This window comes from Juglans microcarpa x Juglans regia, chromosome 3D, assembly GCF_004785595.1.
Source record: "Juglans microcarpa x Juglans regia isolate MS1-56 chromosome 3D, Jm3101_v1.0, whole genome shotgun sequence".
NCBI classification, from domain to species: Eukaryota; Viridiplantae; Streptophyta; class Magnoliopsida; order Fagales; family Juglandaceae; genus Juglans; species Juglans microcarpa x Juglans regia.
In genome coordinates this window covers 19,071,027-19,078,857 of record NC_054598.1, presented here as the reverse complement: position 1 = coordinate 19,078,857, position 7,831 = coordinate 19,071,027, and the positions used below count along the sequence as shown (strand labels likewise).

Sequence of the window (7,831 nt, the reverse complement as noted above, 5' to 3'; positions counted from 1 at the left end):
TACTTTGGGATATTCCTAAGTAGATTTTTATGTTTAATTTTAGGATTTATAAAAGAGCAAGTCAAAGCCTAGTCAAATTCAAATGAAGACTTTCAAGTGGGCAAGACGTTGGAACAACTTAAGAACTTTTAATAAGTATAGGACTCTTCAAATAAGGATAATGATGGGATTTTAGAGCAATTCGATCAAGAAAAAGAAAAGAAAAAAATCACAAAAGGAAACTGCAAGAAGTCCAAGTTCGAAATTTACTAGGAGATAGTGAGGACATACTTTAGTGTTTTGATCATAACTTTCCACTCACATGTCCAATTGATACGATTCTTGATGCGTTGGAAAGATATTTTAAAGGGCTACAAATATATTTCAATAGAGATTTCTAAATTTGAACTCCTACAGCACTTACTTAGCTTCCAAGATAAGTATTAAAATTTAGGCATTTTTTATATGGGAATCATAAAGACATTAGGGTTTCTTTCCTACCCTATATAAGCATATAATTAGCGTGAAATTGAAAATTTTTTTGAGAGGATAGATGGCTCAGTTTTGAAGAGAGGAGAAAAATACTATTTTTATTTATTTTTAGTTCTTCCATGGAGAACTAAATCTTGGGTAAAGCCTATGACGGAAATTGATCAGTGAGAATATTTTGACTTTATTTCAATTCATAGATTAAGATTTATTGTTTAAGATTCTAGGATTCAATTCTTTATTTGTTTTGGATATTATAAGTTTGATACAATTATATTAAATATTGCTATGGTTTGATTTTGTTAAACTATATGATTATAAATATATGATTGTGACTTAAACAAACTTTTCATGCCATTGATATGATATTTTGCTACATTATTGTTTGAGAATATAATGTTGTCTTTAGATCTGATATTCATCTTTATATATGAAAACTATGGTTTGTAAAGGGAGAATATATTCTAGAATTAAATTTGAGAAAGTAAATTAATATAATGTCATATCTTCCAATTAGGAATTTGGTGCTATAATTCTTAATTGTGTATATAGTTTGGATTGAAAAGTCAAAGTATTGGATCCGGTTGATGGAAGTTTGAAACTTTACTTGCCTTCTTACCCGCGCCCTACTCTCAGTTTAATTACGTGCTTTAGGTAGAATTTTTAAATTCTTGTCATATTTAATTTGATCTTTTCTTTTAAGCTTGCGTCTTGTTGTGTTTCTTTCGACTCCCTGTGGATCGACACCCTGAACTATACTATAATATCGTGTACTAGTTTGGGCATAATCAAATTTTGGCACCGTTGCCGTGGAGACAGTGGAGAAACTATACAAATAATTTATTTCAGTAGTTTGTAAAGGCGGTAACTTCGTTCCCTCTTTTAGCTTCCTACATTTTTTTTCTTTCCTTTCATATTATTTTTAATTTTTAGTATTTTGTTACTTTGCATGCACAGATATAGAAACGCCTTGGGTAAATTTGTTTGTAGGCCTGTGATAGAGTCAAAATCAAGTTTTTTTTAAATCCTTTATTTGAGAATCCATCTAGTCCTAAAGAAATAAGTGAACATGAAGATCAACCCACTAAAACTCTTCAGGATTACCTCCACCCTACATGCACAGCCACACCATCATGCATCATGTTTACAACCAACACTCGTCAACTTGATTTTAAAACAGGGATGATACAACTACTTCCCACCTTTCATGGTTTAGAGAATGAAAATCCTTATTTGCACATTAAAGAGTTTGAGAAAGTAGTTGCGATTTTCTATAGTCATAATGCTATAGATGATGTTGTGAGACTTAAGTTCTTTCCTTTTTCTTTGAATGATAGAGCAAAGAGAAGATTGTACTCACTAAGACCACAATCCATAAGATCATGGAATAAGATGACATAGGTATTCTTTAACAAATATTTTCTTCAACATAAGACCAATGCTTTGAAGAAGGAAATCTCCACTTTTGCACAAAAGAATAGTGAGACTTTGTATCAAAGTTAGGAGAGGTTTAAGGAGTTGTTGAATATGTGTCCTCACCATAGGTATGAGAACTGGTGCTTAGTTAGTTATTTCTATAAGGGTCTTACACCTAGAGAGCGTCAATTCATAGAAATTATGTGTAATGGTGAATTTTTGAGGAAAAATCCAGATGAGGATATAGAATATCTTAATTAGCTTGCTGAAAAAGCTCACACTTGGACCGGACCTAGTGCTACTAAGAGTACAAATAGGTCACGCCCTGCTGGAAATCCAAATGGTGGTAGAATTTACCATCTTAGGAAAAATGATAACCTAAAAGCTAAGGTGGAGATGCTTACTAGAGAGTTAGAGATGTTAAAAATTAAAGATTTAAAGCCAACACACATGGCTACTCGTGTAAAGTCCTTTGGACTGTGTTTTGTGTGTGGTGGGATAGATCACCTAGCTCAAGAGTGCCCCACATTTGTTGAAATGAGAGGAATGTATGAGGAACAATGTAATGTCTTAGGTATGTACAAGAAGTCTTTTACACCTTATTCTGATACCTACAATCTGGGGTGGTGTAATCACCCCAATTTTAGCTGAAAATCTGAAAACTAACAACCTGCACAACCACCTAAAGCTTATCATATACTGTATCATGCATCATCTTCTTCTAGGAACCCCTTAGAAGATACTTTACATGATTTTATTGAGGTACAGGGTAAAAGTAATTAAAAGTTTGAATCTTTGATTACACAGGTTGTTGAAAAAAATAATGAGATAAAGAGCCATGTATCCAAGTTGATGAGCTCTTTGAATGTGAATGAACATGGCAAGTTCCCTTCTCAGGCTAAAACCACACCCCAAGGTCAACATATGGCACAAGAAAATGTGAAGGAGGTCAATGTCATTGTTACACGAAGTGATAACTTTTTACACATCCCAACAACTAATAAGCCAGAGAATGTTGAAGAGGAACAGAGCAATGATAGTGCTGAGTTGCCCAAGGAAGCCGAGGTAATCAAGAAAGTTAAGGTTCCATTTTCTCAAGCTTTAAAATCTGGTATACAAACTTTGGATTCTAGCAATGAAGTATTAGAGAACATCAGGCAGATAAAAATCAATTTTCCTCTTTTGCATGTTATTAAACAAGTTCTTACTTATGCAAAAGTTCTTAAATATTTGTATACAGTTAAGAGAAAGCACCATCTTAAGAAGACAACATTCCTGACAGAGCAAGTTAGTACTCTAATTCAGCAGCGAATTTCTCCTAAGTACAAAGATCCTGGTTGTCCAACCATTACATGTAATATAGAAAATCATGAGTTTGGGCAAGCGTTGCTAGATTTAGGAGCTAGTGTAAATTTGATGCCTTATTCTATTTTTTTGCAGCTTGGTTTGGGTGAAATTAATCCCACTTATGTTGTGTTTGAATTGGCTGACCGTTCAGTTAAGAAACCAAGAATGATAGTTAAGGGTGTTTTGATCCAAATTGACAAGTTTTACTATCCTGCTGATTATTTAATTTTGGATACTCAGTCGGTTGTTGAGTCTGATTCTAAGATTCCTCTCATATTAGGTAGACATTTCCTTACTATCGCTAATGCACTTATAAACTGCAAGAATTGGCTGATGAAACTATCTTTTGGAAACATGACCATGGAGGTCAACATATTCCACATCAGTAAGCAACCCAGGAAGGATGATGAGTGCCAACAAACATATATGATTGACGCACTCATAGACAAGGGAGTTCACACAACTCATGATTCTGATCTCCTTGAATATTTCCATGTTAATTCTAAGTTTGATAATATTAGTGATTCATATGATGTTGATATTTGTGCTATTTTTTGTAAAACTTAGGATTATGGAACATAGACTTGGCAACCGAAATTTGAGGAGTTGCCTAAGAAAAGTGAAAAACAAATTTCTTCAAGCGTGGAGAGTCTCAAATTGGAATTGAAACCTCCGCCCTCAAGTTTAAAGCATGCATTTCTCGGCCTAGGGTGACACTTATTCTGTTAGTATTTCTTTGAAATTGAATGCGAGTAAGTTTAAAAAATTTCAGTTGATCAAGTTAGAGGAATTGAGAAATTATGCTTATGAGAACTCTAAAATCTATAAGGCTAAAATGAAAGCGTTTCATGATAAAAATATTGTCAGGAAGAAGTTTAAGCCTAATGACCGAGTATACTTATATGATTCTGGACTTCATAAGCACCTAGGAAAACTTCGGTCTAGGTGAACCGCCCCCTTTGTAGTGAAACAAGTTTTTTAAAACAGGGTGCTAGAAATAAATGACCCTAGAGATGGCCAGGTCTTTAAAGTAAATGGTCAACACCTTAAAATCTTTATTGGTAGACAAGTGCTTGAAGTGAAAGGCATTCCACTTGCAGACCCGGCCTATCAACCTTAACAACACCATTTAGGTATGTTTTTCCTATTATTATTTCTTTTCTTTTCTTTTCTTTTCTTTATTTTCTTTCTTTTCTTTCTGTTCCTTTTCTTTCTTTTTGTTTTTTGTTTGTAGGATAGTGTCATTTCGCCATTTCAGTTTGCCATCTCTTATGCTTACCGGGCTACACACGTCACACATAAGATGTATTCTACCTTTTTCAGTTACTCTTCATGCAGTTTTGATTCTTAAACATTGAGGGCAATGTTTCGTTTAAGTTGGGGGTGGTTCAAATTATGCATTTACAAATGCTTGTTGGAACTCTGTAGCACATTTACATGTGTCATAATTGTTTTTTTATTAGCATCACACGTACATTCTTTCACATGTGTACTCATTCTCATAAATAGCCATTATAGTGAATTCAACAAACCCAGCTTGATCATTATGCTGAGGTGTTCACGGGATATCTAATGCATTCATCCAAGTTTTGTGGTAAAATAGTGGTTTGACACATGTATCTAGAGAACTCTTTTGCTCAAGTTTTTATGTGTGAGTTTTGGAGAGGATTAAGAGCCAACAAATGCTGGAAATCGTGATAAATGTTCATTATTTTTTGAAGTGGGCACTTCTTTTGAGAATATCATTGTATGGTTTGTGGTATGATGACAGATATACTTGGGATATGATGAAAGTCAATTTAGGATTAAGTTTGAGTCTTTCAGGCCAACCCTTTAAATTATAGATCACTAGTAGCCAACTTTGAGCCAAGAAACACATATAGCCTTTTTTCTTCATATACCTACATTATTCATACCTCTCCACATTGCAGAATAACCTATACAGTGATTTTTCCTACTCTTTTTACTTCCAAGTGTGTACTAAATGTGGAATTCTTTTTTTTTTTTTTTTTTTTGGCAAGGAATAAGAAAAACACAGAGAGAAAAAAGGGAAGAACATGAGTTACAAGGTGTTCAAGTGAGTGAGCTTCAAAGGCAAAAATACCAAGACTGGGTAGAAACAGCATAATATCAAGGTGACGTATACTTATTCACCAAATTGTTCAGTTGGAAAAAAAAGTAACAAATGAAAAAAATAAAAAAAGGCGTTATTCGGTATTTTAAAGGTTAAAGAGTACATCAAGTGAGAAATATGGTTTATTGAGATGTTCAATAAGATTCATTAGGTATGTACTTTGAAGTTTTTGAGTCTTTTTCCTTTTCTTGTCATATAGCCTAACCTAAACCACATTACAACCTTTTATTTTGATCGTTCTGATTCCAATTAAGCTTGTGGAAAGAATGGTTAAATTCTCATTTGTTAGTGTTCCTATCATAAGATCAATGATTGCTTGTTGCTTGTTCATAATTACCTAAATCTCCATGTAAATATGTGTACACCACTAGTCAACTATATAGAGAGAGCCCTTGCACAAGACACCATTATACCCGTAAGTTATGGAGTTGAACATTTTACTTGAGATGTTCTTGATGTTGCATGTGTCAAGGCTTGTGGTAAGATGGTTATTGCTTGGAGAACACATATACACTCTGTAAATTGCTACAGGTATATTGATCTTGATGGGTTATTTTTTATTCCTTAGATTGTTTAGATATGTGAATTTAGAAAGTGTGAATTGGTGGCCTAGTTTAGTGATTTTCTTTAGCCTCTTTCATCTCTTTTGTCTAGAAATTGCTAGAGAATAGCAATAAGCAAGTTGGGAGTGTGATGAGTATACGAAATTGCACTCTAAATACCTTATTATTGTACTAAAATGCTAAAATGTGAATAGAAATCATAAGAATTAATGTATATTCTTGAATTGAGTTTCTATTTACTTTAGGATGCTCCTAAGTAGATTTTTATGTTTAATTTTAGGGTTTATAAAAGAGCAAGTGAAAGCCCAATCAAATTCAAATGAGGACTTTCAAGTGGGTAAGACATTGGATCAAGCTAAGAATTTTCAACGAGTGTAGCACTCTTCTAATAAGAATAATGATGGGGTTTGAGAGCAATTTCGATCAAGAAAAAAAATCACAAAAGGAAACCGCAAGAAGTCCAAGTCCGAAATTCACTAGGAGACAGACTGGACATACTTTAGTATTTTGATCGTAACTTTCCACTCACATATCCGATTAATGTGATTCTTGATGTATTGGAAAGCTATTTTAAAGGGATACAGATTTATCTGTAATAAAGTTAAATTTGAATTCCTGCAGTGCGTATGTGGCTTCTAATCTGAGTCCTAAAATTTAGGCGATTTTTTATGTGGGAATCATGAAGACATTAGGGTTTCTTTCCTACCCTATATATACATATTATTAGCATGAAATTAGAAGTTTTTTGGAGGATAGATGGCTCAGTTCTGAAGAGATGAGAAAAATACTATTTTTATTTATTTTTAGTTCTTCCATGGAGAACTAAATCTTGGGTAAAGCCAAGGGCGGAAATTGATCGGTGAAAATATTTTAACTTTATTTCAATTCATAGATTAAAATTTATTGTTTAAGATTTTAGAATTCAATTCTCTATTTGTTTTGGATAATATAAGTTTAAGACAATAATATTAAATCTTGCTATGGTTTGATTTTGTTGAGCAGTATGATTATGAATATATGATTGTGACTTAAACAGACTTTTCATGCCACTGATATGATCTTTTGTTGCATTATTGTTTAAGAACATAATATCGTCTTTAGATCTGATATTCATTTTTATATATGAAAATTGTGGTTTGTAAAGGGAGAATAGATTCTAAAATTAAATTTGAGAAAGTAAATGAATATAATGTCATATCTTCACATTAGGAATTTGGTGCTATAATTTTTAATTGTGTATATAATTTGGATTGAAAAGTTAGAGTATTAGATCCGGTTGATGGAAGTCTGAAACTTTACTTGCCTTCCTATCCGTTCCCTAATCTCATTTTAATTACGTGCTTTAGGTAGAATTTTCAGATTCTTGTCATATTTAATTTGATCTTTTCTTTTAAACTTGCGTCTTGTTGTATTTCTTTCGACTCCCTGTGGATCAACACTCTGAACTATATTATAACATTGTGTACTAGTTTGGGCATAATTAGTATCTTCTAAAGAATTTAAAATAATTTACATGTGTGAGGTGGCTAAAGAAGCTTAGGATATCTTGGAAGTTAGGCATGACGGAACAAGAATTTAAAAATTTCTAAATTGTAATTACTAACCTCAAAGTTAGAGGAGATTAAAATGCTGGAAGGTGAGAACTTTAATGATTTTTATGCTAAACTTAACAATATTGTAAATTTCATGTTCAATCTTGACAAAAGGTGGAGGACTCAAGAGTGGTGAGGAAGATCCTAAGATCTCTGCCTGAAAGATTTCGCCCAAAAGTGACTGACATAGAGGAAAGCAAGGACTTGGATGAAATTAAGGTTGAAGAACTAATAGGTTCCTTACAAACCTGAGTATTCACTTCCTCAAACAAGAAAAAGTATGTCCATTACTCTAAAAATTGTAAGAGAAG

At 33.0% G+C, this 7,831-nt stretch overlaps 1 non-coding gene across 1 annotated transcript; it reads right to left on the bottom strand.

Annotated features, from left to right (window-relative positions):
* Positions 1–1,907: 1,907 nt before the first annotated feature.
* LOC121256813 lies at positions 1,908–2,015 on the bottom strand. Its single transcript, XR_005939103.1, has one exon. It is a non-coding gene; the product is annotated as a small nucleolar RNA R71 (small nucleolar RNA).
* Positions 2,016–7,831: the final 5,816 nt, after the last annotated feature.